Source organism: Camellia sinensis, chromosome 6, assembly GCF_055761805.1.
Source record: "Camellia sinensis isolate YWXY chromosome 6, ASM5576180v1, whole genome shotgun sequence".
Taxonomy (NCBI): Eukaryota; Viridiplantae; Streptophyta; class Magnoliopsida; order Ericales; family Theaceae; genus Camellia; species Camellia sinensis.
The window spans coordinates 150,550,152-150,560,647 of NC_138966.1; the positions used below are offsets into that span (position 1 = coordinate 150,550,152).

The following is a 10,496-nucleotide window of genomic DNA, read 5'->3' on the forward strand; positions in this document are numbered from 1 at the left end:
CTGATAAAAATTAAAAAGCCTGGGATTAGATTGTGCCATTGATAAAATATATAGCGATTCCGGTTTTTCCTTTTTATTTATTTATTTATTTATTTATTTTTATCCCGGACTCGGTTCCGTGGTTGATGGTTGTTGTCTGTGTTGCATTTCCATCCTTTAACTCTTAATAAGTGAGTTTAGAAATGTTTTGGGCGAGTTTTGAATAGGTTGGTGGAGCTTTGGTCTCAAGTGTTGTTGCCCAGGTTTTAGGTGATCCGCTCAAGCGGAATCCGTATACTTTCAGTATCTTGTGCGTCTGCAAAACTACTGCAGATGTGCTTTTCACGCTCGAACGGATTTCCTTACGCTCGAGCGGGTCGCTGTAGACACCCCATTTTTGACCGACCTTAAGACTCAGACGTCACCGGTTGAGCACTCGGTGATGACGCATATTGTGCTCGTTCTGAGGTTTCAGAGTCTCGGCTGAGAGCCTTGCTTCCGGACTTCGGGATTCTGTGTGCTTTGTCTCGGTTTGCGAATCAGGTTCTGTCTTCTCTTTCCGAAGGAAGGGAGAGGTCTCATAGACCATCTCTCAGTGGCCGTAGGCTACGTTTTGTGGTCGTAGGCCATTTTTTCCATTTAGAGCCCAGTTTTCGATTTTCGGAACTGTCGGCCGTGTGCCTCGGTTCAGGACCATTTAACCACCTCCGTTTTCTCTGGTTTTTGGCACACACCTTATTTCCTCCCTTTTGAGGGACACTGTGGCCCAAGAGACCAACTTCGTGGTCGAACGCCACTTCCGGTGCCTAACAGCCCATTTTCGGGGTCCCAAGCCGCGCATTTCGGCCCCCCGAACCTTCATTTTGCATCCATTTTGGTCCATTTTTTGGCAGGGGCCTCATCTTCATTGTTAGAAAGATGGTGGTATGGTGGGAGACCAGCAATTTTTCTAAAAAAAACTAGCTTTTGTGGTCAAGAGTGATTCAGCATGAATCCGGAAAGAAGGAAAACATCTGCGCGGATTTACCGAAATGGGCATAACTCTTTGCACAAGGGGAATTAAGATATGAGGCTACCACAGTTGGAAAGATTACTTCCGGGGCTTCATTTTTCACTCAAGAATCTCCTAAAGACAATTCCGGACAGAGGAGATATGGTTGATTGAAGTGGGGTATCACTCCGTTTGGACCGAATCTGCGCGGCTTCACGGAAACTGGCATAACTTTTTCCACAGGAGGAATTTTAATGCAAGGTTTGCGGCATTGGAAAGCTAACTTCAAGGGCTACATGACTGACCAGATTTGGGGCTTGAACCTTTTGACCCCTAGCAGGCCAACCAGGCCGGCTACCTGAACCTTTTGAACTAGTTTTGGCCCTTTTGACCTGGCCGGCCCTTTTTGTCCCTCTAAATGTATTCTAGCTATGCCAGCTGTATTCCACTAGGCCCTATGTCCAAAATTTTCCCTCTTGTTTTGGTCCATTCAAATTGGTTTTCCCCCTCTATGTTTTGGTCCATTCAAATTGGTTTTCCCCTCTTTTTTTTTGCTCCAATTCAAATTGGTTTTCCCCCCTTTTTTTTTGCTCCAATTCAAATTGGTTTTCCCCCCTTTCCCCCCCCCCCTCTTTTTCTCTATAAAACCAGCACTTGAGCTCAATTTTGAAGGGTTAGAAAATCATTTGAGAGCTTTGCATTAAATCTCCCTCTCTCTCTACTCCAAACCTCAAAACCCTAAGATTCTTGCACCATTTCCACTACAACCCATAGCACTACACCACCATACTCCATTCCAGCAACTTGGAGGCCATTTGCAAAGGTTGGAAGCTCAGGAATTTGGTCCAAAAGCTGCTGGTTCATTGCTCTTCAAGGGTAAGCACACTTTTCCCCTAAACTAGTCTTTTCTTGCTTCATTTATAAGCCTTGCTTGAAAGCATTTTTGGGATCCGACCCAAACTGTAAATAGCCATATTTTGTGCTTATCTCCATGTTTGATTAAGGGTCTTTCTCTGTTTGAGGTCTCCTCCTCACCCTTTGTGTTTAAACTCTCTTTTAGGCCTATTTTTGCATGATATTTTAGGCTTATTTGTGAGCTGTTTCGGACTTGGTCATAAACTGTGAAATGTCTTTTTTTGAGCCCCTCTTCAACTTTGTTAAAGGGCTCTCCTCTGTTTGAAGCCAGCATCTATCACTTGTCTCTTTATCCTTCTTTTAGGCCTTTTTCTTGCATGATATTTTAGGCCTACTTGTGATTATTTTTGAAGCTTTACATAAACTGTAAAGTGTCTTTTTTTGAGCCCCTCTTCAACTTTGTTGAAGGTCTTTTCACTTTTTGAGGCCAGCTTCTGTCCCTTGTCTCTATTCTCTCTTTTAGGGCCATTTTTGCATGATAGATTAGCCCTACTTGTGTTTGTTTTTGAGAGTTGTCATAAACTGAAAAATATATTTTTTAATCTCATCTTCAAGTTTGTTTGAGGTTCAATTTTTGTTTGAGGTCATATGCTTCTTTGTATGCTTGATTGTCTCCTATTTTGAGCCTTACACCTAAGCCCTTGTCGCATGCTTTGTTTGGCCTTCTAGCCACTGAAATCCAGTGGATTTTCAGTGGCTAAAATACTATTTTAAGCTTCCAAATTAGAGGGGGGTGACCCCCTCTCACCTTGACTTGTTTGGTGGTCATTTTGGCCTTCCAAAGAGACCCTGTTTTACATGCTTTGGAGTCACTTTCTAGGGTCAATTTGGTGAGTTTTGGGACTACCATATTTGATTTTCATAGTTGTTTATGCCATGCCAAATGTCTATCTTGTATGTGCTTAATGACTCCTTACATGGCCCTCTAAAGTAACTCATCATTTTTGCATGCCATGGTTGCATATCAATGGTTATTTGGGCCTATTTTCACATATTTTATTCACTGATTTTTTCTGGTTTGGTGAGATTCCATGTACATCCTATACTTGCCATGTAAACCATGTTTGCTAGTCAAGATTGCATGCTATTTTTATCCACCATGCTAGCGTCTTTTGGCCATGCTTTGAACCGGAAATATGCATGTTTTGGGACTGCCTTGGCTCTGTCTTTATACTTCATGATCAAATAATGCATGCTTTGTATAGCTACAAGTCATTCCATGTGCTTAGTTTCGGATTTCGGGGTTCATCTCATGCATCGGGTGCCATTTTTCCATGTTTCGGGGCTGTTTAGCATCATATTTCAGTGCTGGAATTTGTGAGTTTGTACGTCATCTTGCATCCCTTGCCATGCCTTGTTAGAGTTGCATGTTATGCCTAGGATCGGTCCTCGATTTGCGTGCATGTGTGCACGTATTTCGATAGTTCCATTTTCACCTAATGGCCGCCGATTTGAGTGTGGCCGAGGTCCACTCATATTGGTGTAAGTCCATTGTGCATTATACATGCCATTTCAATTTATAACATCGCGTATGTTAGGTTATATGTTAGAGCATCGTGTACGCCATGTTACATCGCGCATTGTGTATGCCATTTCATAGCATTGTGTATGCTAGGTTGCATGTTAGAATTGCATTCATGCATGTCATGCATATTGCATTGTGTTCGGGATAGGTGTTAGCCCAAGCACGGGAAACGAGGGGCGTTTCGTATTCCAAGTGACGGAACGTGTCTCAATTCCTCGGACATCAACACTCCGGATTATCCATAATGGAGTCTAGGCCTTGTTGTGTTTTCATGTACATTCATTTCATATTGAGTCGTGCAATTCGACTCCTCGGCCATCATGTATTGAGATGCGTGATTGGTGGCACGAGAATCGAGGACTACACTCTCTGAAGAGTAGTTATGCATACATATGTGAAAATACTTTGCCATGCCCCTTTGTTGCTCTCTGTTGTAGCAAATCAAGAATCAGCAGCCTTCCGGAGCTTGGCACGCACTCCAAGAACAATTGCAAATAGAGGCTGATTGGGGCATCGCAGTGGATTTTCACACAAGGTAACTCAAGCATGCATCATTCATCATCCGGAGCAGAGCTGAGGCAGTCCATAGCTTGCATGCTAATTTACTGCTTTCCAAGATTAATTTATTAATTAATTAGGGTTTTGTACTTATTTGGACTGTATTATTTATTCGGACATTCGGACTGTATTATTTATTCGGACCCTCTGCGCGAGGGTACACCTGTAATAAGTGTGCGTGTGTGTGATGTATGCCTTCCAACCCCACGTCTTTCTCCCTTTTATTTACCAGCTTATGATGGTTAGAATAGGGCATGTTTCAATTAGCATACAGCATGATAGCATGTTTGCATTCATTCACCTGTCTTGCATGCACCGGGCTCGGCGCATCATACTAACTGCATTTGTAGTTCAATTCCAAGTTGAATACGTGTTAGCTGTAGCATTTCATATGCCATCTTTAGAATAGCCGAGCCTATCTTAGTTGCATTTTTCATGTGTTGCATTAGGCATTTTTGTATAGTTAGGATCATGCATGGATTTCTAATTAGCTTCTGTTTTGGCTTGGAGTACTCGGTAAGTTTTTATGCTTTAGCATCCTTGCATGCGTGTGAGTGACTGCCATGATAGCATGCTTACCATGAGGCTAACTGCTTATGTGATATATCTGCCTGAATGCCTGTGGGTGAAGGTTGGGTTATTTGAATTGGAACAATTCATTAAGTGTGAGTTTTAAGCCCACTAGATAGTGGCAAAACCATTTTTTTCTAAGCCCACTTGAGGGTGGCAAAATCTGCATTTAAGCCTACTTGCGAGTAGCAAATCACTTTCAAAACAAGCATGAAATGTTTTGTTCCAATTCAGGCGATCCAGTCTATACTTGTATGCTGTGCGCATCACATAGTAAATTTAAGCCAATAACCGGAATAAGAACGCATAATGTTTTCAAAACTAGATATCATGGTTAGTAGAGGCCGATCTTTGATCGGGCGAGCGGGGGTGCTCACGAAGTGACCTTCCCCAATCGTACCCAAGTTCCCGAGCTAAGGCAACTTTGGTGATGATGGACACGTGGCCTTTGGCACTGAGTCAGGGCTTCCTAATGTCACGACCCGAACCCGCCCCCATGGGTTAAGGACGTAACCGGCCAGTAATCCTAAGATTACCTACGGCCTCAAACCAAAACAGACTTAACACATCAGAGTAAAGGGGCCAAAAGGGAAGCAAAATTTAAAACTTTGTCTATAGAGCTGTGCTTACATGGCACATCAAAACAAACCATACATATGTACGTTAATAACTCACAACAGAAACATAGCGACATAGGTTCTGTACAGACCGGATCATCCAAAACTAAGTCAACCCATAAAAACTATAAGCAGACATATACAAAACTTCGCCAACCTGACAAAATGTAAATACATAACAAAAGGGCGAAGACGGGTCTCGTGCATGAGACACAAGGGCTGACTCTCTCAAAACCTTAGTTGTTCCATACAGACTTCACTGAGACTGGGTCTGGACTTCTCTTGGCTCACCTACAAACACATGAATGAGCGTGAGTGATAGCCCAGTGAATAATATCAAATCAAATACAGAAGTTACATAACAATGTAGAACAACATGCTCCAAACGGCCTTAGGCCCAATTCATATTTCCATTTAACAGATATATAACTATACGAAATTCAAATCAAGTGACTGTAGTTCTAAACATTCTGGCCTTTGGCCCATTCAGATTTCCATTCATGTCAAAACGGCCTTCGGCCCATTCATTTATGTCAAAACGGCTTTCGGCCCATACATTCGTGTCAAAACGGCCTTCGGCCCACTCATTCATGTCAAAACGACCCTAGGTCCATTCATTTCTATCAAAACGACCTTCGGTCCATTTATTCATATCAAAACGACCTTCGGTCTACTTGTTTACGTCAAACGGCCTTCGGCCCATACATTCGTGTCAAAACGGCCTTCGGCCCACTCATTCATGTCAAAACGACCTTAGGTCCATTCATATATGTCAAAACAACCTTCGGTCCACCCATTTCTATCAAAACGACCTTCGGTCTGTTCATATATGTCAAAACGACCTTCGGTCCATTCATATAGGTCAAAACGACCTTCAGTCCGTTCTTTTGTTATCAAAACGACCTTCGGTCCATTTATGTTTATCAAAACGACCTTCGGTCCTTTTATGTTTATCGAAACGACCTTTGGTCCATTATGTTTATTCCTGTCAGACTTTTGTCCACAATCCCAATTAGCAACTTACAAAGCATATAAGGGAATAATAATTGGTCATTCACAATCATTCAAATATCGATATTACTCACAGTGATCGGCTTGTGGATTTGCCCTGGAGCTTGACCCTACATATTTCATGAACACAAAAGGGTCACTAACAGTTCAATCCGTTCTCTAATTCACATATTCCTCTTTAGGCTTTATTATTATCTCATTAACTCATTTACAATGCTTAACATATGCCTAAGAGTACTTGCAAGTGAAAGAGAACGGAAAACAGAACACAAAATGCAAAAACAGGATTTCAGAAAATAGGGTCCCCGCTCGAGCGTGGACTTCCCCGCTCGAGCGGACCCTTAGGTCTGCGAAAGTACTGGTTGCCTTCAATTCCAGCTCGAGCGTGAACTCGGCCGCTCGAGCGGACTGCCTGTCTACATAGCTCCCCGCTCGAGCGTCAACTTCCCCGCTCGAGCGGGAACCATGTCTGCAGAAAATGCTGGGAGCTCGATTTCTCCGCTCGAGCAGCACTTCACCCGCTCGAGCGGACATCGAAAATCTGGGTTTTCCAGATTGAGTTCTTGAGCTTCATCTCGACATTCAAAGGCTCTAAATGCATGATTTCGGTCCAAACTTCACATAATCATGTACTAACATGGTACAAACATAGAATTACAACATATTGAAGCTCAATTTCATAATTTATCTACATGCGTGGCTCATTTTCCACCAACTCATTACCAATGTAACCATTTCATGCATTCAAAGCTTCTACTTCCATGGATTGTACATGCATGTGACATATAACCTTCATTCTCGTCTCATATGATGAAAAGATGGTCAAATACATGGATTTCAACCAAAATTGCAACATGAGTTATGTAATTCAAGCTCAAATATGCAAATTCAAAACAATACATACATGCATGCATATATTGTCTTCAAATTCATCAAAACCAACTCTTTTCATGTTCTAGATCACAAATTAATCTTCAATTCACAAAATCACAACACAAATTCATGAGTTAGGGGTTGGTTACTCACCTAGGAGCTTTAATCTTCCAAACTCTAGTCAATTCTTGAGTTAAATCTTCAAATTCCCAAGCTAGAGCCAAAAATTGCTCAAGTATCTTCCTTTCTCTCTCTATAGCCGGCCTCTCCCTCACTCTCAATTGTCTAACTCAGATTTTTGAGTTTTTTTTAAGAGAGCTAAAGGGGAGTGCAATGCAAATATACAACAAGCCCCACTAACAAATATTTTAATATAAGATAATGGGGTACTTAATTTATCAATTTAATCAGTTTAAATTGACCAGAATCAATTTTCAATTAAATTTCACCGTAGGCTCTAAAAATTATGCCAACCACAATGGCATAATCAATTTCGAGTTCTGTGGCCGATAAGGCCCTCAATTTAATTTCAAAGCAGATTATTCAAACAGATATTCCTACGGTGGATAGATAGAATTCTAGAATCACATATATCACATAATGGCACACCAAATCATATCAAACATATAATTAAATTCATATTAAGGGCCAATTAACGCATATTACGGAACAGGGGTATCACACCTAAATTCCCCCAAAATAAAATATTTAGGTGGCGACTCTGTATCTGGCAAAGCAGTCCTTGTTTGGTACTTCTTTTCTAAAAATCTGTTTTCTCAAAACGATTTGTCGGATCTGGACTCTTTGGTTCAGATTAAGAACCGTGACAATTTGAGTCCGAGCTGTAGTGAGCCCAAACGAACAGAACGGGACTCATCCTCCCGGGGCGTTCGGGGACGTCTACAGTTTCTGGCGACTCCGCTGGGGATTTAGAGAACTTGACTCGAACTCATGATATCTTGTTTTGACTACACTTATGTGGTTCTTTGCATTGCATTTGCATTGGTGCGCCTAGGACACCGTGTTTGCCATCTGTTATTCCTGAACGGTTTGCCGGAGGCTTGTCTTGTCAAGGCATGACCATAAGGCTGACCGGTTATGGGCTCTGCCAGTATGGGAGCACAAACCCCGGTTTTACTGGGGCACTCTTTTGACCATTCGACCTAGTGCATATTCGGATCCATAGTGACCATTCCAAACTAGGACAGGTTGCTTACCCGATTGGTTGTTTGAAACCGCTGTGTACGTAGTGAAATCCTAGCTCCTGAAAAAATAGGACAGGGAAACCCTCCTCCAAAATAGGGGTGTTTTGGCTCTCAGTTATCTGTTATGTGCTGTCAGAGTGTGTCTCTACAGGGGTTGTATGTATCATTTTGCGAGTTTGGGGCATCAGGCCTGCGAGCAACAGTTAGTGTTTGAAAATCAGTTATCTGCGGGTATCAGATTCAGTCTTTGGGGACAATGATTCAGGGATAATGATCAGTGATTGAGGACAGTGTGTGTTCAGCTTATCGACCGTGTGTTAATTATGCCCAGCTGTGTGTTGTGCATTTACTTTAAGTTGATATGTTGTCCGTTTATCTGTTTATTTATTTCCTTATTGCTTTATTTATCTTTTACTAGGGGCAGTTTTAGCACAATTATTTCCGACCAAGTAGATATTCCCCAAGCACCCTGGACAAGAGGTCGCTGACTCAATCGATCCGAGGATGTAGTTGACGGACAGCCAGTGTTTCACTCTCTACCCCCAGTTATCAGACAAAGGCCAAGAAAGCGCAGTGTGTCTGAGCAGAGATTACCAGAGCAGTGGTCTACCCTAGCCGGAAATAGTCGGACCGAGATCTCAGTTTCTGCCATAGAGATACACATACTAGTCAGTCGGCAGGGTCAGCAGAACATAGCTGGGATGGAAGAAATGATGCGTCAGATGCAAGAGACCATGAGAGCCATGCAACAGGACACTATTCGCCGGGATGAGTTTGCCAAACAACAGGCCGAGATCATGGCCCAGCAAGCAGAATTAATTGCCAGGTTGCAACAACAAACCGGAGCATCTGCTTCACACCCGGTTCCTCCCCCACTGGGAATCCTAGTACCCGAGGAGGCACCAAATGTCCAGGCAGATACGGACATACCAACGGGGCCAGCTCCGCCCCCAATTCTGCCCCAGCTATCTAAGGCACCTACGCCCGTCAATCAACCGGACTCTCCCTTCGAGTTCGAGGTAGACCATACAGCACTGAAATTGAGCAAGCTCGAGAAACTATTCAAAAAATCCCAGGGGGTAAAAGCTATCCCGGATATCGAGGACGGATATACCGACGTGGCTATAACGTTGCCGGATAGATTCAAAATGCCGCAGATCGATCGCTTCGACGGATCTGGTGATCCCATGGTCCACCTCCGGCTATTCTCAGATATATTACGGCCAATGGGCCTCACCAGACCCTAGAAGCTTTCGCTATTTGGCCGGACCCTGTCAGGCGTGGCCGCTATCTGGTATGCGAAGTTAGAGGATGATGTCAAGCGGAGTTGGGATGAAATGGCCGAGGCCTTTGTTGCGCAATACCCTTACAACACCCAAATTGAGATTACAACTCGTGATCTCGAAACAACAAGACAAGAGCACAAAGAGAGTTTCTCGGATTTCGTGACCCGGTGAAGGGCGAAGGCCTCGATGATGACTTTAAGGCCCACCGATAAGGACCAGATTAGGATGATTGTGTGCAATCTCCAGCCAAAACTGATGCAAAAAATGATTGTACTCCCCTTCCCTACCTTTTCGGATCTGCACGAGATGGGGGTACAAATTGAAGATGCAATGAAACAGGGTCTGATTGACCAAGATAGAGAGCAACCCAGAAGAACCTTTAACCGCAACAACAATGCAGGCCCAAGTGGTGCTGCAACTACAAGGGCTTCGGAAGTGAGTATGGTCACCACCATTCCCCCTCCCCTTTCAAGACCCATGGTAGCCACACCTTTCACCGGTGCATCCGGAAGTAACACCCAAACAACCAAATACCAACCTCGTGGCCAAAGAACCTTCACCCCATTGTATATGCCCCTATCCAAGGCTCTAAGGGTATTAATCAGGAAAGGGCGTCTAAAACCCCTGGAGCCGAGGCGATTGCCAAATCTGCTCCCTCCCTCTCATAACCCAGCCAAATACTGTGCGTATCACCAACAACATGGTCACGACACTGACCAATGTTTCCGACTGCGTCATGAGATTCAAGATCTCATTGACAAACAGGTGATCCTACCTCCAGAAAAACCCAATGCCACAACTAACCCACTCCCTATACACAACCAAGCTCCACCTCCCAAAAGAGTCAATTTTATCCAAGCTGGGGTCGTGTCTTACAATCCTAGTATCTATATCACTCCTTCCCATCTACCTAAGCCGGAGGTGCTCCTTTCTGACTGCACTAACTTTTTGTGCATGTTAGACATC

The 10,496-nt window shown here is 43.4% G+C and overlaps 1 long non-coding RNA gene across 1 annotated transcript; it reads right to left on the bottom strand.

The window, feature by feature from the left end:
- Positions 1 to 5,202: 5,202 nt before the first annotated feature.
- LOC145792971 (uncharacterized) lies at positions 5,203 to 7,671 on the bottom strand. The gene is made up of 2 exons (XR_014333334.1): positions 5,998 to 7,671; positions 5,203 to 5,967 (listed from the first exon to the last, which is right to left on the bottom strand). It is a non-coding gene; the product is annotated as an uncharacterized LOC145792971 (long non-coding RNA).
- Positions 7,672 to 10,496: the final 2,825 nt, after the last annotated feature.